The sequence below is a fragment of the Prinia subflava genome, chromosome 21 (genome assembly GCF_021018805.1).
Source record: "Prinia subflava isolate CZ2003 ecotype Zambia chromosome 21, Cam_Psub_1.2, whole genome shotgun sequence".
Taxonomy (NCBI): Eukaryota; Metazoa; Chordata; class Aves; order Passeriformes; family Cisticolidae; genus Prinia; species Prinia subflava.
Genome location: NC_086267.1, coordinates 7,761,096 through 7,779,444, shown reverse-complemented (window position 1 = coordinate 7,779,444; position 18,349 = coordinate 7,761,096). Strand labels below are relative to the sequence as shown.

At 44.5% G+C, this 18,349-nt stretch overlaps 1 protein-coding gene and 1 long non-coding RNA gene across 4 annotated transcripts in view; one reads left to right on the top strand and one right to left on the bottom strand.

The window, feature by feature from the left end:
- Positions 1-12,255: 12,255 nt before the first annotated feature.
- Positions 12,256-17,577, bottom strand: LOC134560859 (uncharacterized). Its single transcript, XR_010082811.1, has 3 exons — positions 17,129-17,577; positions 15,260-15,454; positions 12,256-15,118 (listed from the first exon to the last, which is right to left on the bottom strand). It is a non-coding gene; the product is annotated as an uncharacterized LOC134560859 (long non-coding RNA).
- CASZ1 (castor zinc finger 1) overlaps positions 15,481-18,349 on the top strand; it is a 197,714-nt gene continuing 194,845 nt past the window's right edge. Inside the window, exon 1 of one of the 3 annotated variants that reach the window (XM_063417280.1) lies at positions 15,481-15,619. The gene's annotated coding sequence lies outside the window, so the exon portion shown is untranslated. Of the gene's footprint in view, positions 15,620-15,853; positions 15,994-18,349 lie in introns of those variants that run through there. The other 2 variants (XM_063417283.1, XM_063417281.1) reach the window with 2 other exon arrangements.

Sequence of the window (18,349 nt, the reverse complement as noted above, 5' to 3'; positions counted from 1 at the left end):
TGTGGAAAGTTGTAGGGAAGAATATTTGTTTCAGTTGGTTCTGGCAAAAAAAGTGGGTAGCCATATCTCAGATTCGAGAATTTGAGTTGTTCTGAATCTCCTCCTTGGCTTTGGGACTTTGCACATCACAAGCTGGATGTGTGGTGTAGCTGATGGAGGATCGTACCCCCAGTGCATTCAAAGCCCATAAATGTGGCTGGTCACAAAACCAGGAGTACCTGAGAGAACAGCCACACAAAGTGTCAGATAATGGGGCTTGATTGCAGTAGTAACACCCTTCGAAGTCCTGCTCTGGATAGGAATCTGTGCACAGTTAGCAAATCTCCTCACACGGGTATGCACCCCATTCTGGAAGCATTGTTAGGATCTGCTGCTGATCCAGACTGCCTAGAAAGCTGACTCTGAAGGGATTGGAAACTGCAAAAGTCAGTGTTGTTTGTTTGTTCGTTATTTATTGTCATTGTTGTTGTTCTTCGGGGGGGGGGGGAGGGGTTGTAGGGTTGTTTTGTGTGGAGTTTTTTGTTTATTTTGTTTATTTTGTGTTTTTGTGTGGTTTTTGTTTTTGTTCAGGTAGTCTGATTTTTAACTAAATTCATATGATTATATTCTGATGATCTAAACACTGTGGGTCTGGGACAAATACTGGAATTCCTTTCCAAAATAAATCCCAACAATGAAAGCATTGAGAGATTTGATTTTTCCTCTGCAGTTATTGTAGTGTGTTTGCATTTTATGCTTTGTGTGTGTGTGCACAAATGAGAGTGCCATTACAGTGCAGAAAAATGTGTAGAAATGTGAATGGAGGCAAGTGTCTGTATGTAAGAACATGGACAGGAGGTTGTGTGTGTGTGTGTATGTGTGTGTGTATGTGTAAGAGGATATATGCATGTCTACAAACTTCTGTTTATGTGGGAGTATATACATGTGGGAACGTGTACATGTGTGTAATTTTGTGCTTGTGTGGGAGAGAGGAAGGGAAAACATGGTAAAGTCATTTGAACCTGTTTGAAGGTCGGGTCTCCCCAAGGTTATCTGCTATTTTTCCCTTGAATCTGTAAAGTAACGGTATTCACACTCACTACTTGAGAAGTGTTTCTTTTTATAGCTCTTCCAGATGACAAATAATGCCTGTTTTTGAAGTCCTTTTTAAGTCATTGTTCCCTGGATGCAGATACCATGTTTGGGTGCAGGAGGGGAACAGAGCACAGAGCTATTTCCCCTTTCTGTCTGCAGGGAGCTTTACTGGGACTAGTGAAATTCCAGTCAGGATCATCCAAGGGGCTGCAAACTCACACCATATGAGCTAATAGGACACCTTCTCCTTCAGGCCACATGACGCAGTGAGAAAGAAGCAGACACCCACCACAGTGCACTGCAAGCTGTTATGGTATGGGCTATGAAAGCTGTAAAATCCAGCTGAAATTAGTGGTAAATTTCCTGAAGATAACATCCCCAAGTTGACCTGTTGAGAATAAACTGAACTCAGACTTGGTGAGTGGACAGGTGTCTGGATCAAAGCTGCCCCTGGTTAGGGGCTAGGGTTGAATAAATTTTGTGCTAGGGTTGAAAAATTTTGGGCATTGTTGCCCTCTGTGGGCAGTGTGGATGTGTAGGCAGCATACACAGCTTTCTCCACTTCCCAGAGAGGCGCAACTAGCATGATTGCCACCAGGTTTCCCAGCAGACCAATACAGAGCTGCAGGCGCTTGATGATACTGTTCTGTCACCACAGAGTCAACTTATGCTCTTTTAAAACTAGCATCCTTTTCCTTGCCTTTCCAAAGTGTTTTGGTTATTGTCTCTCTGGTAGCAGCAACAGCTGTCCTGTGCCCAGAAGTTGTTCAGTGTTGTATGAGCACAGGAGTATGGCAGTAAACATTATTTAGTGCTGCTTAGCCCAGGGATGGACAACTTGTGCATTCCATGGAAGACTCCCCACAGCTTTTTCTACTGGTCATATCCCAAGGTGTGCTAGAAGTTCAGTGTGCCTATGGCTATGACAGGAATTTTCTGGAATATAAACAGAATGGGTCTCTCAGGATTTGGGCCAAAGAGAATTGCAGATTCTTATGAAGGTGTTCAGCTTCATATTACATAAAGCTCAGGAGCAATGTTTTTTGGGAAAAATAGTGAGCACATTGGAAACATGGAGGACAGAAAGGGGATAGAAAGGGGACAGAAAGATTCAAGAAGTAATCCAGCAGAGGACAGGGAGAAAGCTTGGTTGAACGGATAAATGGGCTGTGAGCAGGAAACCATATCTGACTTAATGTCTTAGTCAGACAGAAAAATTAGATGGTGTAAACTGATCCTTCCTGCAAGGGGTGCTGAACTTTTTTGGTGACTTTAGAAGGCCATGTTTACAGTAACTCCATCTCGTGACCATGCTGTAAAGGCAGGCTCTTTGGGCAGGGAGGAAGCAGCATTTCATGAACACACACACACACACACACCTGCCTCCATGGGCGACCTGGCCTTGTACTTACTGGGCTTTTTTTTCCAATATAAGATTGTACTTTGCTTTTTAACATAGAAATATAAAATATGAATGCATATGGCTTATCAAAGATGATAACATTCACAGGTAAGGGAACATAAGTCCACTTTATAGCAATAAATTATCCTCCCCACCCTTCTGGACTGATTAGCAGCTGTGTCTCACCAAAGCTTTCTAGAGTTTTCCTTTTAATTTTTTGCCTGAATTGATTTCCCCATTTTAGCTACATTCATATGGGTATTTTTATGGAAGTCTCTGCATGGATTCCTGACTCTTGTTCCCACTGAGCCCTTGAAGTTACAGAGTCAATTTTGACATGCTGGCCCTAAGTGTTGATTATCAGAGGGTGTAATTTTAATAACAAGAGGCAAAGTTTGCACTAGATTTCCATTCTCCTACAGGAAGTTACCCCAGTTTGCTCTGGTTTGCACATTCACTGACTAAGTGTGCTTCAAGTCTCAGGGAGACTGAGGTTTAACATTTAGGGCTCTTCAAATGAAGTTAGGATATTAAAATCTGGCTGTAAGTCTGCTGGGCACAGTTTGATATGCACTATTATATAACCTGGTTTATCATATAAGCCATTGAAACCAATAAACTATTTCAGTCCACAGAAAAGCAGTGTCTCCAATAGCACCAAACCAAATTTATTGGTATAAGGGTATGATTCAAGTCAAACCTTAGTTTAATAGGTAACCAGTAAAGGTGCTACAGTAATTATCAGTGCAGTTCCAGACTAAAATTTGCCTGGTTGAACTGTGGTGGTATTTATGTTGGTTCAGATAAATGTATTTTACTTTGCCATTTCAACTGCTCAGGAGTATGGTCAGGTCCTGTGTCTCAGCTGGGGAGAGGGGAACAATGAGCTGTAATAATTCAGCCACTTGAGATAATCTGTACATACCCTAAGTGTACGGGCAAGCTCCAAACCTTTTCTACACATTTTCATGACATTATTATCTATATTTTCAAGTACATGAATCAACTGCAGACACTCAGATTACTTCATAATGATCCCAGAGAGAAAGAGTTTATTAATAGAGAATAGGTGTAGTTTGCATATAACCAAAATTCATAGTTTTCCCCTACATACACTGAAGGGATCATCTGGGTTTGTGAATCATGATTCAGATCTTAAGAATGTGAGATACACCCCTGAAAGCAGATGGTTCAACAGTTACTCAAAACTCTTTGATACCACTTGGGACCTTTCCAGTACTTCTGGTTAGGCAAGTGCCTAGCTACTCCTCTACTCAGTGGCTGCCATGTGCAGTAGAGCCAAGGGACACATGAAGACATCAGATACTTCCCACTTTAAATATCCTGCTGACTTTGGCAATATAAATGGCCCAGTCTTTTTACATCCAAAGGCTATTCCCTGATTCCTTTGGTCAAGTTTTGTATAAATTCAGCTTTAGCACCTTCCCTGATACCTGAATTAGAGCAAGGACTTTGGGACTGGGCCTGGGACCATTTCTGAGTTGTTTATAGTAATGGCTCCAGCATGCAGAAGGCGCTAGACTGAGCTGGAGTTACCGAGGACCTGCTTTCAGCTTCTCCCAGGACTGAGGGCATTGCATGGAGACCACATGGAAGCAGATCCTTGGGTGTGCTGGGTGTGTCTGCTTCTTGGAACAAGCTCTGCACTCACACACAGCCGTGCAGTGACCTTTGTATTTCCATAGGTGTCTCAGGTACAGCATATTTCTGATGTTGAAGCAGGAAGGAGAGCTACCTGGAACCAGACTAAAGCAGAGACAAGCAAAGTCTGCCCAGATGTGAGCATCCTGAGAGTAGACTGAGGTGGCTGCTCTCTGCACGGCATTCCCAGGTGGAGCTGGGACATGGAGCTGGGTGGGGTTTGCCCCCAGACTCACAAAGGACCTGTAGCTCCACATACCAGCCAGCCTGGGATCCAGTACTAATCTCTCTTCCTTATTTCCTGCTGCTCTCAGAGGTGTCTTTCACAAGGAAATTGAACTTTTAATGCCAATACAGCTGTCAGATTACACTGTCAGATCTGGGTGTCAGAAATGTATGGCGAAGTCAGAAGCCTGGATCTGGGAACTGAGAGTGGGAGAGTGGGACAAGCTTTTATGAAGGATCATTTTATGAAGGTGAGGAGGTTCTGCTGGTATTGGTAGCATACTAGAGGACAAATGTTCCTTCCCTTTGATCTGTAGCCTGTTTCACCCTGTAGGATTTTCACAAGAGGATTTATCAGCCTGTATGTTTGTTAAAGTGAAGCCAGAAAGGGAAAATAGTCCCTTCAGTCTTTGCTAGTGGAAATTGCTCTGTGTGAAAACCCAGAGCACAATGAGAAATAAATAAATTGAAACCCAGAGCTGAGAAATAAACAATCCCAGTGGGATTAGTGTGATCACAGGAAAATAAGAACAATAAATTGCCCTTCTCTGAGGTTTCAGGGCTCTTAAAAAACATCAAATAAGTCTCATAGCTCCTTCCAAATATAGCAGCAGTGATCTCCCCTCCTGCCTCTCCCTCCAATTTCACAGATTAGGATGTTGAGGTACAGTGACAAAACAGCTGAAGTGGCAGTTGCAGTGTCTACTACATACGTACATCTCACAGTTTTAGAGATACCTGAGTAGCTTGATATCAGAAGAGTATGGCTCTATTAGTACCATGATCTCTCTTGTATAATTTTCCACTGCTTGCTGTACTTACTCATCTTAGGTATCTTTATCCAGCATTGTACTGTGCAGTGTTGTCATACTTTCTAATCTAATTCATTTATTCCTAGAACCAGTGTGATTTGCTCTCTGACCTCTTTAATATCATGTCCTGAAGAATTGCCCCAGCCTCTGTTCTAGTCCGAGCAAATCAGTCCAGATGGGACCTGGCCATATTTTCATCTCTTCACTTTCAAGGTCTAGATTCATTTTTCTAGAGAAAATGTTCCAGGCTCATTCTCTAATCCAGATTCAGAGTGATGCTTCTTGGCTTTGCTATGCTATGTAACCCCAAGCATGGCTTGTTTTTCATGAGAGTTCAAAATATGAGAAAAATCTTCTGAAGAAGAGAGAGAAGAGATGCTATCAGCTAAGGGGAGAGGGAAGGTGGGTCCTCCTGTCCCTGGAGTCTCTGGGGGTTCACTGTGACTGCAGAGAAATGAGCTGGGAGGTGCATGAGCCAGGCAGAAAGGAGAGCACACCTTAAAGGTAGCGTTGCCAAAAGGCATGTCTGGTCTGGACTTCATATGTGCATAAAGGCCACTGGCCTTACCAGGTTGTAAACAGAGTCTTTCTCTTTCTGAAGTGCAGGTTTTACTGTTGAGACAAGCATGTGCCATGGTTGCAGGAGGTGGCTGTGAGCTCCTCAGAGGGCAGTGGTTTGTAAGCAAACTAGCCATAAATACATCAGCCAGTGGATTAGTAAGTGGTATGGGTGGGTGTAGGACATGTGCATACATACACATACAGACATGCATACACATGCACTTCTGTCTCTGCCAAGCTTTTGCTAAGTGGTATCATTGAAACAAACTGCCAGGTGAGTTAGGATCTTTGGGTAAAAGTGTGTATGTTTAAAAATATGACAATAACATTTCTTTTAAACAGACCACCATGTAAAGATAACCATTGTTTTGCAGAGGCTCACCAAAGAGCAGCTTCGATCAATCTGTGTACTGAATCTGGTGAAACAAGTCTGCAAACTGAATTTGTTGGTGAACTGATGGTAATTACATTGCACCTGAAGGCAGCTTGCAGACTTGAGGCTAAACTCAAAACTCTGAAGTAGATTTACCTATCATTACTGCTGCAAAGCCCCCTTCACTTTGAGTTGGTTTCACACTGCTCTGAGAAGAGGGAGGCAAATTTGGAAACACAGGGACAAAGTGTATTGGATAAAAATCAGCATTTTAGGCTCCCTCATTACTTGTGAGTAGTGGCTTTCATTTTTGAACACAGATTATAGAGCTGTTCTCATAGAAAAAAAAATCACATATTTAAAACGGAGAGGAAGACCCTGGGTGTGCTACAGAAGAGTAGCATGCAAAGATCTCATGCAGAGATACAATACTTAAAGAAAAAAGTAGTGAGCATCTATGGGCTTGATCCAAGCGCCTACTCAAACTGATTAGAGTCCTTCCCCAGACTTCAATGGGATCAGGCCCCTGATATTTCATAAACACAGATATATATTTAAAATTATTTAAGAAAGTTAAGATGATAGAGAGATTGTCAACTTACAGCAGTGGTGGTTAGATAGTGTAACACCCTCCTCCTAAGAGATGCTACATCAAGATGATCAGGGAATTATGTGCATAAAATAAATCCTCAGGCTTCAAGATAAGAACACACTGCAGTTTCTTGCCATATGGTTCAGACTAAAATTTCTTGCTAGCCCAGCTCAGATTCTCTTCTTTCTCCTTCCTGATATGTTCCAGCTGAGCTCAGCTATTCCTGGGCTGGTTCTAAGCATATTAAGAAAAATCTATGTCAGTGCCCACTGTATTTTATTTTCTGTAATCTGACCTACGCAAGCAACCAAACCCTTTTGCTGCTTGCTGTTACACTCTGCTGGTGTCCTGGTGTCCCCGCCAGCAGCTCGGGTCTGCCCATGTGCAGTCAGGAGCAGAAGAGGGACCTCACTCTGCTCTCTGGGAAGATTTCAGCAAAAGCTGAGCCTCAGCACAACTGTGCTCACACTGGAGTCAGTCAGGGCTTTGTTGTATGGGAGATTTAATATTGACTTCAGCAGAACACTGGAAAATTTTCACAGGAAATAGCTGATGAGAGAAAAGTAGTAGTTTAGGTCAAAGTGAAAAGAAATCTTCTTGTTCCATTGGGATAGATGATTTTGATCAATTTTTTGCAGAGGCCAGTGTGGCATGGCTCTATTTTACATGAGTTGGGGAGAATGAGGTGAGGGCAGGGGTGTGGGAAGGGAAAGAGAAAGCAGTTAATTTGACTGAATAAAGATAAAAGAATGCAAGCGCCACCGAGTTTGCTGTTTATCTGGACATTGTGTAATGTTGCAGAATCAGATGTGGCACTCTGGCTTTTGCACAGAAACGCCCAGGGAGAAACCCAGCCTTACTGCTATGAATAGTGAGTTTTTTAGAGGGGACTTCCTGATCTCTTATCCTTCCCACAAGGTATCCACTTTGCAAGAAAATCTGTGGCATTCTGAGCTGCCTAAATAGGCAAAATTTTTCTTTGATCTGAGGAATTAATTTCTGTTTCCACCCCACTGAAGGGCAAAAAAAGGGCATGGAAATGCCTGGGTGCCTTAGCATAGAGACTATCCTTTCAGGGGAAAGTATGGGTGTTTGGCAGAGCTGAGAGCCCAGACAGTCCAAATTCATCCAAAGTTAACTTAATCCTTTTTAGTTGGGATGGAGGTCTGTCACTTAGAAACAAAGGAGGGAGGAGAAAGATGCAGAGGTTATAAGAAGGAGCAAAACCCTGGGATTGTAGAAGGTCTGTGAGGTCTCACCAGGTCTGGATTGATTAGTATTCAGTATTTATAATATCTCCATAATGGTAAAACAAAAGAAAACAAGCCCAGAGAATGCATTTTTAATCATCAATCACTGCTCTTTGTTTGTCATGAATGAGCAGCGAGGGGAAATAGTCTCCCATAATCACCTCCCTTCACATCTCCTGCCACACAGGCCTTGCTGGGTGTGTTAAAAGGGAAATAAATAAACAAGCAGCAGATCTCAAAATAAATCCCAGAGACATGGGTGCTACGTGGGTTATCAGACCCACACACAGGGGTCTTGTTGAGGATACAAAGTGAGGGAAGGACATTTACAAAGCATAAAAACAAAGCATGCTATGGCAATAGATGCAAGAAAAAAAGGAGGATTGGAGTTAGAGAGGGGCAGCAGGTGAAGGAGAAAGCTTTTCAGAGAATGATCAGTAGTGGAATAGCGAGCAAAAGCATGTCAGAATAGGGACTTCTCATGGGAAATACAACATTAGGATGGAAAGCATGAAAAGCATCAAATCTAAAAGAATTTCAGGCTTTTCAGTATCTGAGGATCATATAATTTTAGGATTTCCACATGGAAAAATTATTTTTCTCAAGGATAACATCTGTGCTAGAAAAAAACTATTGAAAAGCCCATTGTTTCTATTAGGAGCCCCCAAAACCATGTCTTATCAGGGGCAGCACTATGCTGAACTTCTCCAATGGGATCCCTGCTTTGATCTTGCAGCAGTTCTCACAGGGCTTTTATTGTAGTCCCAAATGCCTCTCGGGAGGAAGAGAAACATTATAATTCTCCCTTAATAAGTGAGATAACAGGCTTCTGGGAGGGTAAGGCCCAAATTTTCTAAAGCATGGCTGGTGACTCCACACCCACTTGGTGTGTTTAGATGAGTGTTCCCAGTGTGACAGGAGACCGTAGCCATCAGATCAGCCTGTAAGGAACAGACACGCTACATCTGAATCCTATTGAAAAATAATAAAAAGGTAATGACTTTGTCATTACTGGACATGGGTTTGTCTGCTGGCAAGGGGGGAGGAAGGGGAGGTTTTCTGCATTCAGGCTATAAATAATGTTTCCCATTATCCCGTGCATTTTTCCTGCATTCCTTATGCAGCCCTTGGTTTGCCTCCATCTCACTGGGCCAGTGCGAAACTCCCATGCCATCCTGCCAGGCTGGCAAGCACTGCTAGAAAAGGGAGAGGGCCAAGTCCCTGTGTCTGTGTCCCAATGCCAGTGTGACCCGCAGAGACACTGAGCAAGACAGAGATAATCAAGTCACCTCCTCTTTCCCAGGACATAGATGCAGGTGACCAAATCGAAGGTGCTCAGTTTCAGAAAAGTCCATCAATAAATGTTCCATGATGGAAGTGTTCTGTAATACCTGGGAGAGGGGGTGTGGAAGGATCATGGTCTTGTAATTAACTCAGCTCCGGACACTTACAGCATCTCCTTAAGCAATTGAGAGTCAGTTGGAAACCCTGACTGAAGAATTTTAAACCGTTTTTCAAAAGGCCAAACCAAATTGCACTAGCTGTCTTTAACCAAATTCATGGCAAATATTTGCACTGTTTAGTTGGAGACACTTAAAATTGCACATCTCAGTTCAGCAGGTGAGGTTTGCTAGTGAAATGCAGAAGGAAGGGACCTCAAGAACTTCTGTGACTTTGGACCTATCAGGAAAATTGCAGCATTTAAACTAAACGTGTGTCCTTAAGTCAATAGCCCAAAGTGTAGATGCTTACAAGGTTGTTTTTAAAACTGCCTTTATATAACTAGCTTGATATAATTAAGAACTGATTTAAGCTCAAACAAAGTAACTCCATCTTGCACCCAAATTTAAGTCCCCACACTGAGAATTGCATCTGCTGAACTAAATTAGTCAGAAAATCAGGGCAACTTTATGCTGTAAAGCGACTTAGAGCTGTGGATGATATTCCAGTTCTGTGTCCAGCTCTACCATTGATTCACTCTGTCCCTAGGCAAGACTCTTAAGTTTTCCATCCATAAAGTGTAATAAAATCTATGTAGGTGCCAGGTGATGTAGTGCCTAATTAATTAGTAAATTAATATAATGAACTCTAACTTGAAGGTCTGTATCAGCACAAATTAATTGTTAATATAAATTTTTATTATTTATTGCTATTTAGTTGATTATTTTCTAACACAGACAGACAATTACAAACATACTTCACACCTGAATTCCAGTTTTATTATTGTTGTTGATTATTTGTTATTGTTTCCTCCTGCATTTATTTGTTACCTTTAGTAGTCTCTCTTAGGACTAAGCCCCAAACCAGTGGATGTTACCCAGACACATGGAATGGTGAAGTCACTGGGAAATTTTGGAGCAGAACTGGGTTTAAATACAGGATGTTTCTTGTTAGGTGTCAAGTCTTTTGCTTGAACCTTTATATATATTTGAGGCAAATAAGACAGGTAAGGACAGATTCTGAGCAGGGTAAATTCTTGTACACACTCATTTATATCAACCAAAAGTTAGTATCAGTCTGTAGGCCTTTAATTAGGTACACAAGGTTTCAATATTTATATAACATACTTGCATACTGATATTAATTATATGTATTTCTAAGCAAAGACGTTTCAAAATGCAGAGCCTGATCCTCTTCAATATAACTAATTCTTGCCCCAGTACTACCACTGTGAAGCAATGCCTCCTCTGCACAGGGGATTTGGAGCAGGGTGCGAAGGGGATCTAACCAGTTTCTTCTTCTGAAATGTGCATGCAAAGAAATAAGTGCCTGTGACAAAAAGGCATTTGGCAAACAATGACCACATGATACTCCTTGATTACTTGTGCCATTACAGTGATAAAATATGGAAGTGGATAACAGTGCACTTGCAACTGAAAAAATGCCTCTTCCTCCTCTAGCATTATGAAACAAAGTAAATACACAGGCTTTTTATAGTGCATGTCTGAGTGATTTCTTCATTCTTCCAGTGAGTTGTGAAGCAGGATCAGAGGTCCTGGACAGCACCCTGGTCTGAGCTGGGTTTGGAAAATGTCACTCCTGACACCTAATGGCTCTTGGGTAGTCCACATAGGATAGGTGACTGGTTCAGTCCAGTTTGGTGGTTTGGTCAGTCTAGACCTCCTCATTTACTAGAGATTAAGTCCCTCTTTGAGGAACTAATATAGCATGCAAACCTGTGGAAAGCATGTCACTTGCTCCGAGTGGGCAGGAACAAGGCATCTCAGCCTGAGTATTGCCATGAGCCTCAGAGCTACAGAACTACCTTTGCAGTCCTTCCTCCTACCTTCTACTGAAAGCAGGGTGACCTGAGGACCAAGTTAGAACCCTCAGCATGTATTTCTCGGCTTATGGCATTTTAATCCATGCCCTTCTCATGTTATGTTAGCATCATTTTTCTTGTGTGAGTAATTTTTAAGGGTATGTAGTTTTCTCAGGCTGCACTTGCACAGCATAGCCAGATGGAGTGTTCTCGGGTATATACTGTGAGGGAATCAAATACATTAATCTTTGCCCTGCAGTAAAGACACAGCCAGTATGCTTGACCAACAGCTGTCCTGTCATCAGTCTAAATATTGTGTTCACTTCTGTGCTGAATGGCTTGTGTTACCTCCTCATGCTCACATCTCACTGCTGCCCAGCAGCTCACAAGGGGATTTGACAGACACTTGCCATGTCCTGCATGTCTACACAGCTGCACACACCCCACTTCATCGTGGAAATGAGGGCTCTGAGGGCTCTGAGCCAAAGCAAAGCAACTTCTATGAAGTTAGACTAAAGAGACAAATTTCTGGGTTTAACCAAGAGTTGTGGACAGCAGACAACCTAATAATGTGTTTGGATGCTAATATTGCTAATTGCTGAGTGATAAATAGCATAAAACATGTCCTGCAATTTCAGTCCATTTCATTCATTTGAAATATGTAGCTCAATAGCACCAATGTCTTGCAATCTGCAGGATGTCCCCTCCCCAAAGGCAGCAACTACATGCTATGGTAAGGTAAAGAAAGCCTGGAAATAGATGAAACCTCTTGGAGATGAAGGAGCATGTGAAACCCGAGCTGCCAATGATCTTGTGCACCTGAACTGTTTGTTAAATATTCAGGCAAGCAGGAACTACTAAAGATGAGAACCATAACTGTGTAAGGTCTCACGGGTTTAGTAAATGCCAGCAAAGAAAATAATAAGAGGAAAAGAAATGAAAGTAATATCCAAGATTCCTTCTGGATTTTTTCCACTGTTGTGTTGTATGCTTGAAACAGAAAAGACCAAAACCAAGAGACATTTTTCTTAGAGGTCTTTATTTAAGGATCTTCAGTCCCAACAAGAGACATGATTTGGTTCAAGTTGAATCCTGAGCAGTGGGCAAGGAATCCCCATGGGCAAGAAATAAACTGAATCTGTACTGAAGGATTCTGACTCACCAGATACATCTCAGTCAGCTTCTGTTTGAGGTTTATTGTTGAATTTTCCAGTGTTAAACCATATCATGGGCTTGTTGAGAAAGTAAAACACATTTTAGAGGAAATCTGAATGAAACTGGGTATGTTCAGAATTAGCAAAAGACTTTTGAGATCGCCCTGCTGATGGCCATATTGCTCCACCGATGGCCATATTGCTCCTTTCTTGGTCTGCGTTTCAGGCCCACTTTTCTGACAGACGCAGATGCCAGCATTTTTGGTTTGGGGGCAGTATTGACACAAGAACACAAAGGAGTTGTGAGGGTGGTGCCTTATTACAACACTAAATTAGCTGGAGAGAGATTACTGCACCACTTAAAAGGATCTCCTGCAATGGTTAAATCTATAGAACATTTTCATCCACTGTTCAACACGGAAGTAAAATTGCTTTGGGTTGATGACAGGAAGATGCTGCATAAATAGTTAAGTACGCATCATTTGCAGTTTGCTAAATTATTTTCTTTCTATCTAGAACGGGCTGTGTAAGGTGTCATTACCTCCTGTTCTATCTGGCTGAGGAGCTGGGCGCTCTGGGGCTCGTATAGTGAACATCAGAGAGCTGAATGGGCTTTGAGTGAGCTGTGGTCTGGAAGGAGACTCAAAGCTGTCAGACACACAGCTCATACAGTGTCTGAGCCTCCCACCACATGTAGGGGAGCATAGGCAGAAGAGATCTGTGGTGATAAACAGGACCACCTCAAAAACACTTGCTCAAGTGCTCCTCCTAGGCCAGCTCCACAGCACTTCAAAACTAGAAAACTTCCAAACAGAAGGAAGACCATTCAGTCTGTGTTCAACACCTTAGATGAGAGAAATGCAAAAATATGAACAAGAGAAAATAGTAAGTAAATGCAATTTAAAATAACAATGCAGGTTTAATTAAAGGGCCCTATTCTCTCAACCCTTCATTCTTCAGGGATGCCTCATAAGCAAGAATTCATTGCTTGGGACCTGCTCTCTTTTACTGTTGTGAGAAGAAGTCAGGACATTTTTTCAGAAACACAGTGGCAGTGTCTCTCCAGCATATCAAATTCAAGAAGTTTGCTGGTTGCATTTTCACCAATTTATAAATACTTGCCACAATTATTATAACAATCTCACATGGTCCTATTTACTTTAATAATCCCATTTTCATGCCTTTTTTTCCTGCTTTCTTGTTGTGAACAGGTAAAAATAAAAAACTACAGAGTGGCAAATTCCAAACAATATGCAAATATACAAAACCTCAGATTTTTCAAAGACACCAGTATTTTAAACATTATTTCCACAAAATATGTCTCTGCACTATAAGTTTGGCCTGGTTAGTAGAAGTCTAGTCTTTACAGGGACCAAAATATTTAACTCAATTGCTGCATATTGCTAAACTTGACTGCTCAAAATTCAGGAGTCAGACTCCACTCCTCCCTCAGCTGCCAAATCACAGGATTTTCACAAAAGCCATTAAAATTTCATTTTTGGGAAGTTCTGTATTTGTTCTCTGGCTTCTGAGGCTTTTGACAGCACTAGGCCACATTTCCAAGTGTCCTTGTGTAAATGCAAGGGCTAGAAACAAGTCATTCCAGGAGCTGGGGATCAAAAGAGAACACGAAATATGGAAGACTCACAATAAAAGCTCAAGACCTGGCAGTAGTCCCACAGACGCTCAGGTATGTGAGTCACTTTTACTCACATGAGTAGTCACATCAAAATCACACAAATTAGCCTATTATTATTAATTATTATTATTTATTTGTGTAGCAATAGCATATAGGAGTTGAGGTTATGGAGCTGGGCCACATTGTGCAAGGCACTGACAAATCTAGAAAAAAACATGGTTTCTGCCCCAAAGAGCTGATGGTGTAAACACTGGACAAGAGGCAACAGGTGAAGACAGACACAGACAGGGAAGCGCATGGGAAGAACAAGATGCTCCTGCAAGGGCTTCTGTGTGGGTGTGCTCATGCGGAGCTCCCTGCTCCAATGAGCAAAATTATCCAAGAGTGTACAGGTTTGCCTAGCTTTGGCCTAGGGCCCAAATCCTGCAAGCCCTATGATGGAGGCAGATCCATCCCACAGACCTACTGTCTGGGCAGGCAGGCAGCTGTACCTCCAAGCCCCAGTGCTGAGAGCATGATGCCAGTAAGCTCAGGCTCTTGGCTCCTGTAGAGGCAATCAGGGGATGAAGGAAAAGGTCTCTGTGGATGCTTCTAAGGAATTGCCACCACAAAATGTGCACATGCAACTGTATACTCATTGTCTCAGTGAAATGAAAGGTGGAGCTGGGGAAAGTAGTTTAACACAGAAATGTAATTGCCTGCCTGTTGGAAATTCAGGTGCATGAGAACTCTTGTCTCTGATCGTGCAACATCTCCCAAAACCAGCCCAGACTACAAGGCTGCTCACAGCTTGCACATTTGCTCCTTGGCATTTTCTCTAGGATCCAGACCCACAAAAGTTAATCCTGTGTGCAACTGCCAGCAAAGCCAGCAAAGCCAGCATAGCCAAAGTGAGAAATACTACAGTTGTAGATCCAAGACAATGGTTAGTTCTAAACTTCAGTGAAATCCAGAAAAAGAACATTAGCAAAAGTCAGAAGTTTAGAAGTTTGTAGAATAGCAACTGAACATCATGCCTAGGAAAACCAGCAGGAGAATAAAGCAGTACACACAACCTAGTCATCTCCATGGAGTTTAGTCTCCGGGATCTACGGTGAACAGGGGTCAGCCGGCTGCAAAATAGAAAATTTTATAAAATTTACAGTGATTCTCTGGGAAGGAGGACAGATGAGGAAGGGGAATCGCTGGTACAGGAAAAGCGTAGGGGAAAGGCAGCTGCCCACGCGGGCTGGGAAAATGGGACACTTTCTCACCTTTTCCCTTGCCAGGGGAGGGTGATCCGGTCCGGGTTTTGCAGGCGCCTCTCCCTTGACTGCCTGCCCTGCCTGCCTGGAGACCGAGTCCGCTCCGTGCCCGCTCCCTCCCGCCGCTCCCCCCTTTCCGACCCCGGGCGGGCCGGGGCGGGCGGCGGCGGACTCCAGGCCGGGTTTTGCGCGACGCCCGCCCTCCTGTTAGAAATAGGAAAATTCAATAATCAAAGCAAAGGGGAGCGCGAGGAGGAAAAATCCGGGATCAGGGCAAGTTTGATGGCGCATGCGCGCTGCTGCCTCCATCCCAAACACACACACATTTCCCTAGACTTGGAAAGTCAACCAAAGCAGCCCCAAGTGCAGGTAAGCCCGTCCGCTCCCGCCCGGCCCCAGTCCCGCCGCCGGCAGCCCCGGGGCCGGGGCGCTGCGCGGGCGGGCGGCGCTGCCCGGCAGGTGGGCAGCGCTCCGCGCTCCGAGCCGGTTCCTGTGGGGCAGCGCCCACCTCCGCGGGCAGCGGGCAGCCTCTGCGGGCACCGGCCGACAGCCGGAGCAGCGGCGGCCGCCCGGCCCCGCGGGAGTAGGGAGGTGCCGTGGCGGCAGGGGGACCGGCGGCGGCGGGGTAGCGCCGTGCCCGCTCGGCGGCAGAGCCGCGGCCGCGGCGGCGCCCGGCAATTTCCAAGACTTTGGCAGGAGCTCGGGCAGGGGACGGGGTAACACGTGCTCCGCGCCGAGGGCAGGTAACCGGAGCCCAGCCGCGCCGCACCACCCGAGGGTCCCGGCGAGGCACCGAGAGGTGGGAGGGGAAAGGCGGCAGCAAAGTTGGGCGAACGGCAGCTGGAGCGCTCCGCGGACAGGGCCGGGTGCGGCGGGGCGAGTCGTGCCGGGGAACTTTCTGCAAAGTGTCCGGGCCGGGGCCGGCAGCACTTCTCGCGGTGCCCCCAGCGGCATGGCCGCAGCCCCCCGGCAGGATCGCAGTGGGCAGGGGCAGTGGTGGCCGAGAGCGCGGGTCGGGGCAGCCGGTGCCCGGTCCCCCGGGCGAAGCAGCAGGTTATTTTTACCCGGTGGTATTTGCAGAATGTGCAGCTGATTTGCCATCCGGAGCCAGGAAGTTTCCCCCTTCCGCCTCCTTCCCCTTTCCCCCTTTCCCCGTGCGCGGCGGGGCAGTGGCGGGCGGGGGACGGCCGACCGGAGTGGCGGCGGGTGGGGGTCACGGGCTGGGACTCCCGGGGGAGCGGCTGCTCGCTCTGGGGACGGGGAACAGGTGTCCGAGCCGTCACTCATAAACCGGGCCGGTGGAGGGGCCCGGACGGGGAAGGCGAGGAGCGGTGCCGTGCTGGGGGCCCGAGCGCCGCCGGCCGCGGAGCACCAGTCTTAGAGAGCAGAGGAGGAGCGAGGGGCAGCCGGGGCGCAGAGCTGAGGCGGGCTCGGCGGCGGCCCGGGGCGGCGAGCGAGCTGTCAAGAGGCTCGGGCGGGCGCGGGACTGGCGCTGCCGCTTGCCTCGGGGCCGGCGCCGTGAACGCCTGGCTGTGCGGCGGGCAACTTGTGCGGCAAACTTTGAGGGGTGGGCTGCGTCCGGAGGCTGCTCCGAATCACGGCAGGTTTGAGCGATCGGCTCGAGCCCTCCTGCTCTTTCGGGTCGGAAAGGTGAAACTTCTCAGGAGCTGCACGTCCACCTTCTGTGTGCCCCCTCCTGTCCGCGCTGCTCTGCACAGCGCGTCCTGGCAGCTGGCTCCCTGGAAGAGTAGCTGTCTCTCCCAAAACTTCATTGATGAATTTATTTCCTCTATTGATTCGCTGACTGTCAGCGTGGTAGAATTTCTTGCGAAGGTTTCCGACTTCTCATTTCAGAAGTCCTGCCTGCTTCCCACCTACCTTTTATCTGTGTGTCGCTGCCACCTGGTTAGCTACCCTAAAGGTGGCTTGGAAGAGTTTATGGGAGAATATTGTTGAACTTCAGTAATCAAGTTTCCAGATCTTATGCCTCCTGTTTAATTTATTAGACTAGTTATTTATTCTGTTGATGATAATCTGTTGCTGGTTTCTATGGAGATGTTAAACTGATCTCTTTCAGAAATCAAACTCCATATGCACTAAAACGTTTAAAGGAGCAGCGTCCCCTTTTGTTTTCAGACTTTGTACCTTTTCAGCGCTTTTACTGGGCTCCTGTATATTTTATATATTAAAGCCTGAAGTTGAAGCTTTGTGCAAGACAGAACTTATTATTGCTAACAGAAAGTCAAGGCTTTGATCCTTTTTTTTTTTTGCATCATCATTTAAAACAGATCATTTTTCCCCCCTCATCACACAAGATAGCAGAACCCTTTCAAGATCAAAGAGTCCAGCTAAGAACTATTGTTAAAAAAAAAAAATCCAACAGAAAAAGAGACAGTTAAATTAGGGGGATGTTTCCTTAATCTGTTTATTTTGGTGTAAAGATTTTTTCTTTGTAAACACAACAACAGAAACTTGTGGCAACTATATTGTTATTTTTATACCTTCCAAGTCTTTTAAAGTTAAAATAAGTTCAAAGTCAAATATCTCCAAAGATAAAGCGCTTGTTAGGGCGTTTTTATTACTTGGTTTCTAAATGTGGAAGGTCAGAATCCAGAAAGCTACTGCATTAGGGAAGGTTTTAATAGTCTTTGTCTCATCTTAATGAGAGAGCAGTCTAAAAAACATTTTCCCTGCAACGTTTATAAATTATTTCAAAGAAATATCTCAGTATATAACTCTGTTTTCATTATTTCTTAACTTATCCATGGCATTATTACATGTGAGTCAGTGTGGTATCACTTTAGAACTAAAGTAATTGAGGTGAGAGAATTTTTTTTTTCTTAAAATTTGAGAAGTCCTGGTAAGCTGGTGCGTTGTTTAGGTTGATGCACAGTGCACACCAATTATGGGGTTTTGGTTTTTTTTAGAGGAAAGTTCAAAGATTTGCAAAAAACATACTACCAACACAATGCATGTTTAACACAGTAAAAGCCCCCCCTTGTACTTTCTTTTAGTGTATCTTCAGAATGTTTCCACTCCCTAAATCAGATGTTTTCCCTCTTGGTATGCTTCTATACTGATCCTAAAAATAAAATAATA